A 17,355-nucleotide genomic window follows, 5' to 3' on the forward strand; every position below is an offset into this window, starting at 1 on the left:
ACGAGGCGCGGTGCATCATTTGGTAAAAAAAAAATTTCCCTCTCGGTTAATCGATTCGCGCAAAGTCACCGCTCGACATTTAACCAGCTTCAAACGCAACCGCAATGTCTGAAAGCTTATTAACTGCCCGAGTTTCGGATTGGCAGCAGAGCCATAAACCGTCAGTTTCAACCGCCGTGGGCGTTTCGCGTGTTCAAAACTAGCTCGCGCTGGTATATCGCAGAATTTCCGTTTGATTTCGCAACTAGTTTCGGTCATCGGGTGTAAAGATATTGTACCGAGATACTCGAGCGGACGGTGATGTCCTTACGAAACGAGTTTACGCCCCTGGCGATATATGAACATGAATTTTCATTTCTACTTTTTCAAAGCTACGGACCAATTATTTTAGGACAAGAAAAATGTAACCTCTGTTACAAGGGTAAAGCCTGGCAAATGTGATCTTCGAGACATGTCGAGGTTCGCTTAAATACGCACCCTCTCGACCCTCGCGGGTAAAATTCCGGGACGGGTGAATGGTTCGCGTTTGCCTTCGAACCCCTTTTACCGAACCTGTGAGCCCGTAAATAATATATTCGAAAGCCGCCGTTGGAAAGGCGAGTGATCGAGTTTTCGTTGTTTTTAGAAGAGGATGGAGGCGGGGAGGAATAAAAGAAGAAACGAAATGAAAAAAGAAAAACTCCTTTCATTCCGGCGCCGTCCGACTGGAACGAAGAGCGGTGGTATACTTCGAAGATAAAATCACCCGGAGCAACCTGGAAGCGGGAATAAAATGGCTCACCCGATTAGCCGGAGCTGCCGAAACCTCGACAAAGGCTGCAGGCTCGGAGTTGGCTGACTTGACTCGCGTCCTCTGCGGGTTCATCACGTGATAATTTATATGGTAATTCCGGGGGTGTAATAAGTCGGCCTTCGCTCGCTACACCCTCCCTCCTCCCCTCGTCGACGACCTACCACCACCACCACCACCACCACCCCTCGAACCCCCGTGTCGACGAACTGACCCGATATTCCCAAGCACGTACGGAGTACAGAGATGGTGTTGCGTTAGTTGATTGATCCGAATTCCCCGAGTCCGATATGCCGCGTGTACGTTGTTTAACAAGCTACTGATTACCGCCCATGCCTCGTGATTTTTCTCTCTCTCGTAAAGAGATTAAATAAAAAAAAAACCCAAAGAAACTCGTCACATTTCGATACAGAAAGATCAATTTCAAACCTAACGAATGATTAATTACTACGGATTTTTCGTAAAATTGAATTATAATTTTTGTGAAACAACGTAACGAAGAAGTTAATTATCGACAATAATCTTTTGCCGATTTTAATAATAAAACTTTCCAATAATTATTGTAACCGTGCAATTTGAAGCTTCGTCTTAATATTCTCCAGCTTCGAGGATCTCGTCAAAATATCGATGTTGCAATTCTTCCCCGCGTGGTTATTCAATTCGCAAGTAACAAGATGGAATCGTATTATCGATCTACCGTTCGGGGAATCCGCTGACGCGGAGATAATATTGCCCTCGGTATGTACTCCTTGCCTGTGTGCATAGGTATGCATGTATGTATGTGTGTACGTATGCGTGTGTGTATATATATATATATATATATATATATGGCGACGACTCGTCCCCTTTCCAATTTGCATACGCGTGATATTAGCCCCCATTGATTCGCTCGATGATCAGCATGCATGAGCAGCACTGATTTCGTTATTATCTAGAACCGAGCTATATACTGCCCGGTATAAGCCACATGCACACCTGCGTGCAGCTGGAAACTCGCTTGCAAAGCGCATCGATGCGTTTTTTGATCGAAAAATTTTCAAGCTGCGTTAAAACTTTGGCCATCACGGATCAGGCCGTCGAATGATCGCAGCTACGATTCGACACTTTTGTTACCAAACTTCGAGGACGCGTCGCAAGTCAATGTTTACGTGATAATTTGACAGGAAGTGCCATCGCCGTCCGGCACGTATCGCGTCGGGATCGGAGAAGCGGTTGAAATCCTCTTCGGTAACCGGTCGAAAATAGCCTCAAATCGTAGATCGAGATCCGAGATCAATACGGAGCGGAGCGATCCGTCGACGTTAACCGAGAAACGTCAAGGCGTCGTATCCGTCTATCGGGGGGCGGTAAGAATGGCGAATGCCGGGAGAGGGTTAGAGCTGTCTAGGAGTTGGGATCTTAATCCAGGAAGCTATTTAATATTGTATAGCCCGCAAGCTCGGGGGTTGAAATTCAATTGAAATCGAGTGGACTGACTGACGCGACGGAGCGACTGACGGATGGACGTAGACGCCGGGGGTTGGAGGTGGGCCTGAGGATATTATCGCTCGCGGTGACCTCTCGTCTCCCGATCCACCCCCGCAGCCTCCACCTCTTCCGGCGTGCGGGCAGGAATTAGTCATCGATTCGGTAACGTCGTGCATCGCTCGTTTGTTATTGCCGTCCCTTAGGCCCTTCTGAGGGCACTCGAGTAAACCACGTCGAATGCGAATAGTCGGTGGTGAAAACGGAGATGCCTAATTGACTACAAAGGCGAGGGCTGCTTTCCAAGCCCCGATGCGGGATTACGGAATAGCGCAAACTGAAATCAAATTACTCGCACCTGCGGTTAAAACTATCCGGGCGTTACGTTTACGGCTCCAGGTTATTATACGGGTTTTCGATTTCGAAATTTGTTCCACGGTTCGAGTCCTTGCTAATCAGAGTCTGATCCTCATTTCGGAACGCTGATACGAGGTTGTACTAGAAATTTTCCTCGGAATTAAGCACGGCGAAAATTTCGTCATCTCTGTAACCTGGCTCATTAATTCGTCATTCCTTCGTAAGTCCTCGGCTGAAATCCAGGTCCCCGTTCCTATGTACCCAAATTAAAACCCTCAACCCGCTGTCTGCGTACGTGTATATAAGTACGTATACACATACACATACGGACGGATTTAAATCCCCTTCGTGGAGAACGTGAGCCGTGCATAAATATACGTAGGTATACTTAAAACCACCCTTCCGAAGCCGACCCGGCATCTGCATTACCGCTCGCTTTACTCGCTAACTGCGAGCTGATATCCCGAAAGAAAACATCGTCGCTCTTGGAATAATACAAAAAAATGAATTTCCGATCCTCATATTTTTCGACGGAACAACCGTTCGGCAACGTTACCTGACTTTTGGAAGGGTAGGTAAAAAAGGAAATCAGAGCGGAGTTTACAGGGTGAGTGTGTTTCGGAGTGTGTATATCCGAGGATCTTTATTGGCCACGAGGGATGCCGGGGCGCTTCTTCCCTCTCCCTCCTTCCTCAACTCCTCTGCAGGAGTCGGCGTGTCTCGTTTCGTACAAGAGACAGGCCTTCTCGCCTCCGGTGATCCGCCTGGCAGTTCCGTCTTCATTTGCCAAATGGCCGTTAAATCCGTCGTGCTTCAAGTATAGCGGAACAGCACGCGTATCGTGACACCGAGTCACGGCGAGCCGAGTATAAACGTTACAGCAAAACTTAACGAGGATATAAACCGGATGCTACGTCACGACGTTTGACTCGTACACGTGTATTATACGTATACCTTTTATCCCAGGTCTCGTCGCCTCGAGTAAACCTGAGATTACCCGAGTCCCTGAATCCCGTTATTCCTTCGTCTCCTCTTCTCATTCTTCGAGACTTCTGGATTGAACGAGCGATTATTGCCTCTCCCGCACACCTAGGGATAAATTGAATCCGTAAATTGATCCGATGTTGCTATTTTAGATCCTCGCTCAACGGAAGACGTCACCTGTTCCATTGATCGTCGAGTCCTGTCGAGATCCTAGATCTCGACTTACGACCAAGATGCTCGAGTCCTCTGAATTATTCCCACACTCCGTAAAGATTTCGGGTTTCGTAGCTATCGCCGAAGCTAGACGAATTACTATTTCAGTCGGTTAATCTATAACCGCCGGCTGTTACGCCCGCGTCGGTTACCCGACAATAGAAACTTCTCGATTGGTCGTGAAAAATTCACAAGCGCGATGCTCTCGAGGATGTGAAACGATCGGACAGCGAGTCGTCTTCGCCGAATGAAAATTCTATTTCGAATCAATCGATCAAGTTACAGGGCTCGACAACCAGGGGAGGAAAATCTCGCACCACGTTTCCCGGAACGTCCTGCGCAAACAGAACCGACGTTGTATAACGTCGCGAACAAACAAGTGAAATAAGCAAGGTAACTCGATCCGTCGTCGTTGTCATTGTCGTGTCACGATGATCAAACTTGCAGCAGGACACAAACACCGAGAGGGGTGGAGGACGTTCGTTAGATACGTGCGGTACCGATCGAGGGGCCGGAAACCGTATGGCCGATGTCATCAGAGCTCCGGTTACGACTGCGTAACATCGTCCGATTGGTTTTCTGTTTGTCGATACTCGGGGACCGGGATAATGAACGCGGCGTAAGGTGGCATCAACGACACTCTTCTCGGATGTCACTGCACCCCGAGTTACGTCACGAATCTCGTTACGTCTCGCGGGGTTCGAAGCATCGCGAAACGAGGATGACCGGTCTCTCATCATCCTCGTGTCTTCGCCGTCGTTACGGACTCCGAGAGCATATTTTTCCACGTGACATTCGACCCGGACACGTGCCTCGATCGCTTTTTCCGCGCCGTTCAAATCGGCATTGCTTATATATATAATCGAATCCCGGTGCAGGGCTCATTTTCACCCGAGTTGAAGCATTGCTCCCTGGAATACAATTAAACGGTATTTCTCCGGGCATTCGAGGCCTCTTCTTTTCCTTCCTACGCCCCGGGGGACTCGAGGGGTGGAAATGGGAAGTGCACGTGACCGCGAGGGGCTGCCGCGTCTCCTTCGGGGGATGAATCAAGAGTCGATAAAGGTGGTTTCGCTGGTCTGTGCGTCACCGGAACAACGACGAAGACGAGGAGATGTTCGGGCAGCGGGGTGTCGAAAGGAGCTTTCTAGTCGTTACAGAAACGCGACTCGAGAATGGAAAAATCTAAAGAGCGATAAACAGAAAGGAGAATAAGATAGTGGGAGTTGTCCTTTGTTCAGAGACGCGATTAGCGGTTTTACACGGTCTGCGCGACGAGTCTGAGGGAATGTTTAAATCGCGTCGAGAAGAAAGGTTACCGAGCGTTTAAAAGTCGCGCGTACAACGTGACAAGACGAATGGTGCGCTGTACGTATTTGACGAACGAGCTCGAAACGCGTCGACGCGCCGAGTTGTGTCGTCGAAGAAAACCACCCCTGCTACCGAAACCCACGTCGAAAAGCCTCTTAAGAGTTGAAGTAGAAGAGAAGGGATGAAACTGAGTAAGTTGTCTCTAAGTCCTTCGGCAGGCTGGTCAACGTCACCAGGTCCGTCTTCATCTGGTAAAAAATATCCGAAACGTAAGAAGCTTATGAGCCATTATTGCATCGCTGCGGGTTTGAAAGAGAAAAGTTAGCGGAGAAAGTTGTTGCATTTTTTTATTTTTATTTTTTTTTCTCCCTATTCCCATCGTTTTTTTTTTGTTAACGTATTTTCCTTCCACACCCTCGTCCTTTCCTCTTCATACGTCGCGGGAACTCTTTTCACCGTCCCACGCCTCTTGCTCTCCGCAGGCTTATTCCGCTCCTCGGTATAGCGGAGAGACGAACTTTTGCCCGGATTAATAATAAACAAGCATCAATGTATTACCCCACCCTTACACCATACAAAGTTGCGACTTATGTTGAGAAAGATTTGGAGAATGATGTGTGTTATATTACATATAAATATACATATATATATATATATATATATGTGTACATATACGGCCGGTGAGGGAGCGAAAACGAAAGAAAGAAAAAAAAAAAAATACATATTCTTCGGCCGAATCGCTGCTCATCCGCTCCAAGTTTCAACGACCTCGAGGACCGACGAGGCTGCCCGCAAACGAAGAGTTCGAGGACGCGTCCTGGGGGAAGATCATCACCGTCGGATCCTCCATGTATGTACACGCCTCCGCACACACCTACGCTCTTTATCTCCGAGATGGAATTCCCAGATTCGGTTGGCGAATCTTCTCTCTGTCTCTCTGTCTCTCTACCTTCTTCGGTCGCCAATTATATCGGAGTTGAGCAATCGAACCTTCGTCTCATATATCCTGTATTATATTCTTTGATTAAAAAAATAGGCGATTCTCATGGAACTTTGATTTGTGATTCGTAGAATCGTGTTCTCGGACAAATTGAATCGAGGTTGTATATCAGTTCGCGAAAAGCTGTCGTTAAATGATCACGGATCCGCTTAATTCGATTAATCATCGATCGTCGATTCGGTCCTACAATATATAGCCTCAGGTGAGCAACAAGTAAAAGGAAAACGAGAAAAAGGATATGTAAAAAATTTCTTCAAGACAGGTTCTTTGAAATTTTCCGAATACTCACAGTGACGCGTCAGGGCGGTTGTCAGAAGGCGTTCGTCGATGTCCGCGTAATTGGTGGCACTGAAACAGAAGCAAACGACAAGACGTTAATTCAATGCCGGTTTTCGTCAAGAATCGGGGACGAAGCGCGCGTGCAGTATTTAAATTAATTAATATACGACGCGAGGTTCGGCCTCGTCGTTCATAAAAGCCTTGGCCGAGCGGAAGCTCCGTGCATGTTTGATGCCGGAAGTGCTTCGCCCGGTCCGCCATCCTCTTGCTGCGGTTTCCGCAAGCGCCGCAGGGTCATTAGCTGGCCATTCATTATGCAAGGCGAGGCTATATCGCGTCAATACGGTTCGGAGGCGGCAGCGCCGGCAGATTGTTGCCCCAATCAATAACAATGCACCCGTGTTTACGGACCGGATAATCAACAGATGTGGTTTTGCTCCTCGCCATCCCGCGCGGCCGGATCACCAAAGGCCGAACACGGAGGCTCGAGGCCATCCGGATTCGCGAAAATACCGAAGGGTGGGAGCCAATTTTCCCAGATACAAGATCACGGGTGATACGCTCATTTTTTATCGACTTGGAAAAGCTTGAAAAGCTTGAAACGTTTCTTGCATTTCGAGCGATAAGAAATTGCCGTTTTTCTCAACTTACTTGGCGGTTGCTAGAGTCCCGCGGAATTCATTTATAAAAATTGTGCAATTCGGAACGGAAGAATTACAAAGTCAAATATTGCAATTGAGCCTAGAATTGGTATTTGGATATTTTCAAGACCATTGTTCAAGAATTTTATGTTCTGTAATTAAGTGCGATTTTCAAAATAGCAGCATCGAAACAACCGGAATATCAGGAAAATATCCAAAATACACTGACCTTTTATAAAATCAATAAGGGATCTTGAAGTCCGCAAATATATTTACGCTCGTCAAGTTTGGCCTCTGCGGTAATTGGTACAGCAACGAGGGATTATTGACAGGTGGAACTGGCGTGTGAATCAACAACGAAAACGTTTTTACCTTCAGGGTTATGAATTTTAGTTTCAACGTCCGTCAGTTCTGTCCTCGCCGACAGGGATCGATATTTGATTACGATCTATCTATCATATCAGCTTCTATACATATATAATACACGCATATATAAATATATGTGTACATATAACAGGCATTATGTATAAATAAATCTGGGTTTGCTTTTCAAACGTCACCAAACAGGGACGAGTTAAAAATTGTACCTTTTATCCACATATATTTTTTCCTTCATTCCATTTACATTCTACTTCGTAATAGATTCTATGATAATCAAGCAGAGCGTTTTTTGTACGTGACTGTTCGATCACCGTCTGATTGACAGTTGGAATAACTTGCAAATTTCCCAAGTAAAAGAGGAAAAACAAAAAAGAAAAATTAAGTTTCTCATTTTCACGGACGATATCGGAGCGAAATCAACTATAAAATATGATATCGTCTTTGAACCGGCGAGCGGATGACGGTCGTATTTTTAATTCAAAAAATAATTATCCGAATGCAACGAGACCAGGGTGCATGACGAATGACAGACGATGAGAATGACGGGCGTCGTCGGCCAAAAACAGGATCGTGTAAGGTTTAATACATCCGTATACATATATGCGGGTACGGATCAGAATGACCGTGGAAAGGCGGAGAGGCACAGTCGAGATGCGTCGTCGCCCGAGAAGTTGGTAGTAATTTGGTTAGTTTGGGAATTAGATTGTGAATTTTCCACCGGTCGGGAGGAGGCGACGCGACGAGACGAACGGCGCGAAACAAGAAGATCCTATCCCAGGCGTTCGAGCCCTAAGTTTACCGGTGTTATAATTACTGCTCCGGGCTTTGGTCCTAGATTTCAAAATAGCCGTGTGTGCGTGTACAAACATAACACGCGCACGCGTACAAACTGGAAGTTTGTGCGTGTGTAACGGGTTAACGGGCACAACGGGCACGCTCTGAGGTATCCGCTACACGGTCTCTCTTCACCCTCGACCGCCTCTCCGCGATGCACGAAACCTGACTTTGATCTCCAATTTCAAGTCACTCCTCTCCTCTCCTCTCCTCTCCTCTCATCTCACCCCTTCCATAATCCCGTTACACTCACTATCCAGGTACGTAATCGGATCGAGCTTTGCCCACGGTTCGCTCATCTGGATGCTCACGGATCGGCCGTCACCCCCTTATAATTCCGACCGAAAGGTGCCTTTTACTCCGAGCTCCGAAAATAAATTACAAATGTAAAGGAGACGTGGGGGAGTGAAATATCTGCTTCTTCAAAAATTAACGACTCGTAATTTTTGACACCTTGATTTTACAGGTCAAAGATTCGTACGTAATGTTATAGTTCGGAAACCCACCCCTGAAAATATGAAAGAAATTTTTTGTTGTTTCAAGCCAGCAAACAAAATTAAAGTTGTAAAAAGCCACGAGGTTTCGCGGGTGTAAATTGAGCAATACATTTGTTCGGAAGAGGCAGGCTGCGGCGATTCGTAAGCTTTCCCGACAAGTGTAAGTAAATTCCGAGTAAACAGATTCGATCCCGTTTGCGCAAACTGTGTCCAACACGGCTGAACGAATCCTAGACTCAGGGGTCTAGGCACGAATGGGGGATCACTGTTTTATCGATATTGCAGAAAGCGGGGCGAGCCGGGCGTCGCGACGCCTCCCTCCTCCTCCCGCCACTCTGCAAAAGGGTTCACTTGGGATCGGTATTTGCGTGCAGCGTATACACGCAGCATCCCCTGTTTTCCTCCCTGGAAAATGGTCGGCTCGTTTCTCGACGTGCATCAACAGCACTGGTAACGCGGAATTAGCGCCGTTTCGCGGCTGTACGTTTAACGTAAGAAGGTAGGAAGAACGCGACCCTGAAATCCGAGTTCAACTAACGCGAGGTTAGCGGGGAGCGGTTTGTCCGTACGTATGCATGAACGCGCCGGGAGAATTCGCGACGTTTTCGGTGACGGGGGGGTGGAGGAAGGTGGTGGAAAAGCCGGGGGCAGGAGGCGGAAACAGGCAAGAGCCGGGCGGATACGCGTAGCTTATACGGCCGCGTAGACTTTGTTGGCGTCGGGAGAAACTTTTGTTTAAAATTGGAATTCCTTTGCGGCTCGTTGGGACTTGGAATGCAGATGGGACGGGGACGCGAGACGAGGGCCGAAGGGCCGAAGGGCGGAACGCGTGTAAGGGACGGAAGACTTCCTTCCACATCGGAAGTAAAAGGTAGGCCGTGTCGCGATATATCGTTGCGTCATATGGAGCTTTTAAATTTAAGAGCTTTTCTGTTCTTTATTTTTATTTTTATTTTATATTCTTCCAATTTTTTTTCTTCCACGCTATTTTTGTACAAGCTGTGATATTTCGAAACATAAACATGCGCGAGTGTAACGAATCTTACGACTATTACTTGAACCCGATTTTTACAGGTTGAAGGGTAGCTGATAATTAGTTGAAAAATTACGCAAAAGTGAATGCGATACGAAGCGTTGTGCTTTTCATTCCCTCGCCTTTTAATTGTAAATGAGAATCTGCGGGAGCGAGCTGTTGGATCGGATTACATCCGTCGGGTTTAAATTGCTCCGTGGAAGAAAAGTTTTTGAGGGACGAAACTTTGTAATAATAATACCACTGTTTCGACTGAACCAAACAAGGTAATTTAAACGAGATATTTCTCTTATCGTTGCTGAACAATGGTTAGACGACCGAAACTCAATTTCAGTATTACGTACCTATGTACGTTTGTGTGGGTGTGTATTTATATATATACATATAAACGCGTCGCGGCGTCGCCGGGAAATCCCGACCATGAAACGGGTGAACGAGAAATGAAATAACCTGGTTACTTACAATTGTAAATACCTCGTCAAAAGGGTGAATTGGGAATTGCTGCGACTTAACACGTTTCATGATTGAACGAAGTAGCGCAAATTTCGGTCTATTTATTGGTTGGCGCATAGCTACCGACGTCCAATTCCCAAGAACCGTGACCGAAAGAAATTGCATTACAAATTACCCTAGCAAAGTGTAGAATTTCGAAATTACGACGTATTCAAATGCTGATAAAACCACCTGACAATACGTTTTTTGAGTCAGGAATTGCAGTTTTTTTTTTTTTTTTTCATCAGCAAAAGAAACGTTGCAGTCTGAATTCGTCTCATTGTCGGAGATGGAAATTCATTTATCACACGGCTGCAGTACCTGAGTATTGTGAATTTTACGTCAAGGCAGACAAAATTCCTAACGCGTCATATTTTCTTTCTTGCTCTTTACTCCTATAGTTTCGTGTTCGTTTGTATTCTCTATAAGAATTTGAATGAAGTTGAAAAATTGCAGGGTGGATGGATGTTACTTTAGTGGACATTTTGTCCGGTCTTCTTTGTATTTGAGGAATTAATTTCGCACGTACTTTAATTATTACACTTATTGTTAGCTTCGTTGCAGTTACGTTTCAAATTTGATGTTCATTGGCCAATCTATTGTGACCGTTTTCCGGCTACTAGAAATATTTTTCCCCCAACATTTTTTTCCTCCACAACTTACAAGTTTCATTTAACGATCACAATACCGAATTATTAACACATTAACACCTTCAAACTATTCAATATTATGCATTTCACTTAATTTCAACGACAAATTGTAATAATAATCCAGTAAATTGGAGAAATAAATTTTTACGTTTGAAAATGACATAAATCGTCCAAAACCCGACATTTTTAAATACGAACCGATCTCACAATCGATGAAACCTCTTGAAATTGCTCTCGTTGCCTTCTATAAACTACCGAATGAACAGCTTTAAATTCGACAAGTCGATGTTTTTAAGCGCAGGTTAACATGTGTACGTACACTGTACATGTATATATAAAACATTACCCGAGGTAAACGATTAAGCCGGAATGAATGAGTAATCGGTTTAGGCAGGTAGAAAGTTTGTTGGGACGTTAAAGCTTCGTCTCCTACGCGTATAAGGCGCCTGAATAGATCCTAATTCATTTAAATGAAACGCTCTAGGATTGAGACGGCGAAAGCCTGGCGTTGAAACCGCAAAGCGACGCGTCTCGCCGTCTCGACGTTACGGATCGAGGCGTCTGGGTTGAGACGATCCGAGTTTCATACGACGATCACATGCCACGCGCGCGTTAAATTCTTCCTTCGTTTACGTGGTAATTCCATTGCCGATCCGTTGTCAGGTTGTAATGGAACATTTCGTTTTGCAACAACAAAGACGGAGGTGACGAGAGATTGGAGAAAAAAAATGATTGTAGCTAATTTGAAAATGAGAACATTAGCGTTAATTGGTACGTTTTGTGTTGTTTTTTTTTTTTTGTTTTTTTTGATTTATCGTAAGTGGTCAACTGATGGTATCAACGAAAAGATTATCACTCGCGGGGCTAGCTGGGCAGGGTTTCATTAAGAGATATTCGCTCCGCGTCGCGACCTCCTGATTTCCTAGTTTAGAGAAGGACACCTACACACGGAACCGGCACGTAGATGTTACGGCCTGGGGAATAGGCGATACTCTCGAGATAAGTAGATTAAAACGTCTCGCGGTGTCGCGGCTAACGACATCAGCGAAGCGTCACAGACGAGAAAGACTCGAGGGAGGAGTGGAGGGAGGTGGACGGATGATCATTATTTTCCAAGGATCATTATTCTTTCACGATCACCGACGTCGACTCGTGGCGTGAATCCGTATGAACTGATATGACAAGAACTAACAATAAGAGACAAAAATGAATCCCTGATGAGCCCAATTAGATCCGACAGCTTATAACCTGCAGCTATTTTCGCGTGAAATGTTCATCACCGCGTAAAATAATGTCTCATTCGCATGGTTGGACCTATCAGTAAAGAAAGAGTGAAATTCATGCCGCGTTGCGTTAACGATAATAATCGTGTTCCATTTTATATTATCTTTTTTTTTTTTTTTGCATCCACCTTTGCTTCTCGCCCCTGAGAGAAAGGATATTAACGAAACGACACCGCTAACGAGAAAACTTAATTCAAAATTCGGTACCGAGGTGAAAACGGCTAAAACTGGAGCTAAAAAGAACACCGGCGGGGAAAATTTGGGGCGGGAGGGGGAAGGGGCGAGGGTTGGTTTAAAACTGCGTTAACGGAATTAAACGCGTGGCAAGGAGCTAGAGGTCTGCATGCTGCCATGGGGGAGGGGGGTTAATTTTTACCATTACCGGTCCACCCTTATATATATACCTATGTACACCTACATTCGGCGATTTCGTACGTTTTTACATTCTCCGGGCATATAACTTTCGTCCCCAGCCATTCCTCGTTACTTTGCTTCTCGATATCGCGCCTGCCGCTCGATGCACTGTAATCCGGCACGAAAATGACATGGCAAAAGTTTGAAAGTATTCCGAGCACGTTGCCCCGCCCCCGAATCAGCCCTGGGGGTCCCTCGGGACGCCCGGGAATAAATATAAATATTAATTGTACGGGAGCGCGAATCAAAATGTCGTTAAGTAAACGGGACGTCGAGTAGTCGGAGGATTGCCGTGCAGCAACTGCAGGAACAATTAAGCTTATGACCCGAGTCTCGTCCTTCCCGCGCCTCCTTCGTCCTCCAGGACCTTCCTCCTCGCCCAGGCTTGGATGTATAGGCGGTTATACCAATTACCGACGCGCGAAGCGGCCCTCTGCCGCAGATTCCCGACGTCACAACTCATCCTAATTACATCTACCCTTGTTTCCGGTCGTCGAAACTATTAGCCGAGGGTGCGGTCCCAGAGCTTTCGTATACATGCACGTGTGCGTCTGCCTGTTATACTTATCCTGCATACCTTATACTTTATAGGGTGCAAGTGGAATAGCGGAAGGATCATAGTTTGACGTCGGATTGTCGTGAATTTTTAAGTGGATAATAGAGAAAGTCGATAAACGGAAAAGACGGAACGTGGAATGGCCGAGAGTCTGAGGAAGAGACAAAATCTGTTGTACAGAATTGTCGAAACGAATGAGAATTTGGCAATTAATCGTTATAATTCGGACGATTTTATTATATTTTTCTAACCCTACAATAATACTGTTCAACTTTCTACGAATCGATTTTTTTTTTTTTTTTAAAGCATAATTGAAATCAAGAAGATATAGTTTGCTGATCCTACATTTCAAAGAACAAAATAATTACGCGTCGAGGTAGTTTTCCAAATTTGAGAGATGAGGTGAAAATGAAAAAAATAGTAACCGAAAACCCCAAGCCTTTCGATTATCCTGGCAATCGACAGGAAACTGATAGCTTCTGCCGTAAATCGAGTCGGCCGATAAGAGGGTTAAGCCACTTATACGTATCACACAGTGTTCTGGTTGCAGGTAGCGTAGAAGGGAAGAGTTGGGGGTTGATTTACAGGGTGGCACGCGAGGAGGACTCCACGGGAAACAAACTTCTCTGTTTTTCTTTCCGGGGTTTCGCGGCCTAGCCAGGATGCGCGAGAAAACAATTGCGTGTCGGAATTTATGCACCGTTCGTCCTTCCTGTCCCCCACCCCGAACCCCCCCTTTTCGCTCCGAACAAAGCTCAAAGCGAGAGAAAGAGAACCGGACGAAGTTTATCCGTTTCACCGGAGTCTAGTCGCCGAGGGCGTCGAAAAAATTTACCAAATGTAGTAATGATAAGAAGGAAAAGGGAGAAGAAAAAAAAGAAGAAGAAAAAAAAAGAAAAAGAAAAATAAAGCAAAATAGGAAAAACGAAAAGAATTTTCGGGGATCCCGCGTATTTCAGTCCCTGCAGCCCCTTAAAGGCTTCGAAAAGAAAATGTACGGCTCGCCGTAAATTTAACCCACAGAGTATTAATTTATCAAGCAAACCCGAGCAAACACAGCTGGTTGCCATCTCGGAAGCGAGCGAAGATGACTTTAGCTATAATCGTCCTCCCTCCACGCGGCCTGCAACGAGCGTTGATAATTATGTTTAAAATTTCTCTAATTAGCTGTACATCAGCTGGCAAGTTTTGCGAGAAGTGTGAGTCAAGTTGACGAGTTAACCTTTCACCACGGACTAAATCCTCATCCACCCTCCTCTGTATCTTCGTGCCCTTTCCCTTAAGGTCGGCAAGCGGTTGTAATAACTGTCGTCTTTAGAACCTCGTGTGACAAACATGTGATTTAAAAAAAAAAAAAAAAAAAAAAAACTGACGCATGTGGCAAATTTAAAGAGACGTGAAAGAAAAATAGGCATCTTCTTTTTTTTTTGTTCGGAAAGAAGAACAATTCGATTCGTGTACAATTACTGCTGTCGCGAAATTTAAGGATGGGGCTAAAAAAATATAGAAAGATCAAGAAATCGGAAGGCGACAATATGAAATTTTTAAAGAAGTGAAAACTTAATTTATAGAATTTCAAAAATGTTGAAAGTAGAAGTATAAAGAAGTGAGAAAATAGAAAGGCCAGAACATAGAATGGCAAACTGTAGAATCGTCAGAATTCCTCTGGATAATATAGAATTGTATAAAGATTCTCGATTTAGCCGTTATACGTTTTGACGTTTCTGTATTTTCCCATTCCGTATTTCGAATGTCTATATTTAAACTTTCTACAATTGAACTTTCCTCATTTTAAAATTATATGAATAAGATTTTCGCGTCTATGAAAATTCGATATTCTTGTCCTTCTATCGCTCTACGATTCCAGTTTTTTTTTTTTTTTTTTTTACCCTAACCCAAATTTAATTAGCAAGATAGTAAAAAATGTTGCATATACTTATACTAACACCGTATATGCAAAGCGAGTATTTTATACGTATATATATATATATATATATATATATATATATATATATATATATATATATATATATATGCAAGAAGCGAGCGGCGCGTGATCGCAGAAACGTGGAGCAACTCGAGTGGAAATAAGTGCTCGCTCTGCAGTTGACTAAACTCGCGAATGATATTCCTGAGGCGAGGAAGACGAATTAGAGAGACAAGCCTTCCGCGTGCCGGTCATTGTGATTAATCAGCATCAGATAAGATTATGCATATATGTAATGATGTGTACATGTATACATGTATATTGAATATATAACGCCGGTGATGATGTAAAAAATTTAACAACATACGTGTGTATCCTCGGAAAATGGGGGGGATGAGGGGGAGGAATTTGGATGTATACGGTTTTCAGCTACTGCATGCGGCACTTTTAACGGCCTGGGGAGACATTCTTTCTAATTACCCTAGATTTATTAACGACGCTTATGCTGCTGTTTCCACTGCAGCCACAGTTTCTTATACACTCGAGCGTCGCGTCGCCTGCCCGTGAACGTTGCTGTCTCGTCTGGCGGTGATAATTTCTTTTCTTTTTTTTTTATTTTATTTTATTTTCTTTTTTTTTCTTTCCTTTAACTCTTTTATTTTTATTTTTTTTTTTTCTCCTTCTTCGTTTTACCCTTTTTTCCGGGAGCTATTCGAGGCGGAATAGAACGCAGAGAGATTCTTTTTCGTCTCTTTCTTCGAGTAATTATTTCTCCCCCTCCGCCCCCCCCCCCCCCCCCCCCCCTGGTAGGTATAAATTTTCACCTCGATACACCCTTTTTTCAAAACATCTGTATACGTGCAAGGCATCTCGTGCGTCTTATTCTACCTCGTCTTCTCGCAATTACGATAATGACACGGAAGTACGAGAGCCACCTGTGATGTAATGTCAAACAAAACAACTGCAGTTAACAACTCGTTTCCCGAACTAACATTCACACCGAGAGTCCCGAATAATGGTTAAACATATTATTTTATTACTTCTTTGTTTTTTTGTTACCAAAATAAAGGAGAGAAAGAAAATCGGTTATAATATACGATATTTGCTTTGGAAAACGGCAAAAGAAGAAAAAATAAATGAAAAAACAAACAGAGAAGTAAAAAAAAAGCAAACGCGGGTCGGTCAGACAGATAGATGAAGAAACAGAGCAGAGGGATAAAAATGAAACAAAAAGAAGAAAAAAAAAAAAAGATAAAGAAATACCTTGTCACTTGCTGCTATGGTCCTCGGAGGTTTTCGAATTTGCAGAGAAAGTGAAAGAAGATATGAGAGAAGTAAAAAAGAAAATAGAAAATCGAAACGCAGACGAAGAAGAACCGACTTAATGGGCCTCAGAATCCGCGGGGCATATAAGCTGTCAATCGTTTAGAGTCCTGCACGACCAGACACACACACATATATATATATATATGTCGGAGAGAGAAGAATGGTCGGGTTTTTCCCTGAGAGTGGAAATTCCCAAGACCCTAGTTTAAACATTTATAACAGTAATAAGTAGTTAATTTAAGCATAAGGGTAGTCGTTTATGACGTTCGCTGATTGGGTTCGGGGTGACACATCTATGGGTACCGTTATCTACCCGTAGAGGTAAAGAGGGAAAAGGGGAAAAGCTTCACGGGGCTGATGAGCCCGGTGAAGCTTTTTGGAGTAAGAAGCTGCGAAGGAAGAAGCAGTTCCGATTGAGAGGCAGTCGAGTAAGGACACATCGAGTATCCTGTCGACCGTGGATTCGTAACCGAGCTTCCCGTAACTCATAAGGGATAGATTGAGTGCCAGCTATCGTTTTAAGAAACATTGAATTAAGAAAACTCAGTATTGTAATATTCAAGTTGCACAATGATTATACGCATCATTTGTAATTCCTTTCATTAATATATATATATAGACGCAACTGTGCGGCTGAGTTTTCTGAAAGAATAACGTACACTGCACGCAGTTACTCATACATACATAGGGGAAAGGACCAAGTTAAAAGGAACCACTTTACTTCTGAGACACATACAAACGCGGATAACCCGCCGGGATGAAAAGGGTTGAGATGAGCGATTTTTTTGTACGGTAGTTTGTTACGGGAATAAATTTGGATGAATGAAAAAAAAAAAAATAATAGAAATGAGAAAAATAATTACGTAAAATAAATAAAATCGCTCTCCGTCCATGGAATTTTCTTCTTTTTTTCTTTCAACTTT

General features: G+C 44.2%; 1 protein-coding gene across 6 annotated transcripts in view; it reads right to left on the reverse strand.

Moving 5' to 3' along the window:
• LOC124306788 (teneurin-a) overlaps positions 1 to 17,355 on the reverse strand; it is a 489,347-nt gene that overhangs the window by 281,742 nt on the left and 190,250 nt on the right. For all 6 annotated transcript variants that reach the window (XM_046767795.1, XM_046767801.1, XM_046767797.1 and 3 more), the window contains one exon: positions 6,409 to 6,467. The gene's annotated coding sequence lies outside the window, so the exon portion shown is untranslated. The remainder of the gene's footprint in view (positions 1 to 6,408; positions 6,468 to 17,355) is intronic.

Source organism: Neodiprion virginianus, chromosome 6 (genome assembly GCF_021901495.1).
Source record: "Neodiprion virginianus isolate iyNeoVirg1 chromosome 6, iyNeoVirg1.1, whole genome shotgun sequence".
In the NCBI taxonomy this organism is placed as follows: domain Eukaryota; kingdom Metazoa; phylum Arthropoda; class Insecta; order Hymenoptera; family Diprionidae; genus Neodiprion; species Neodiprion virginianus.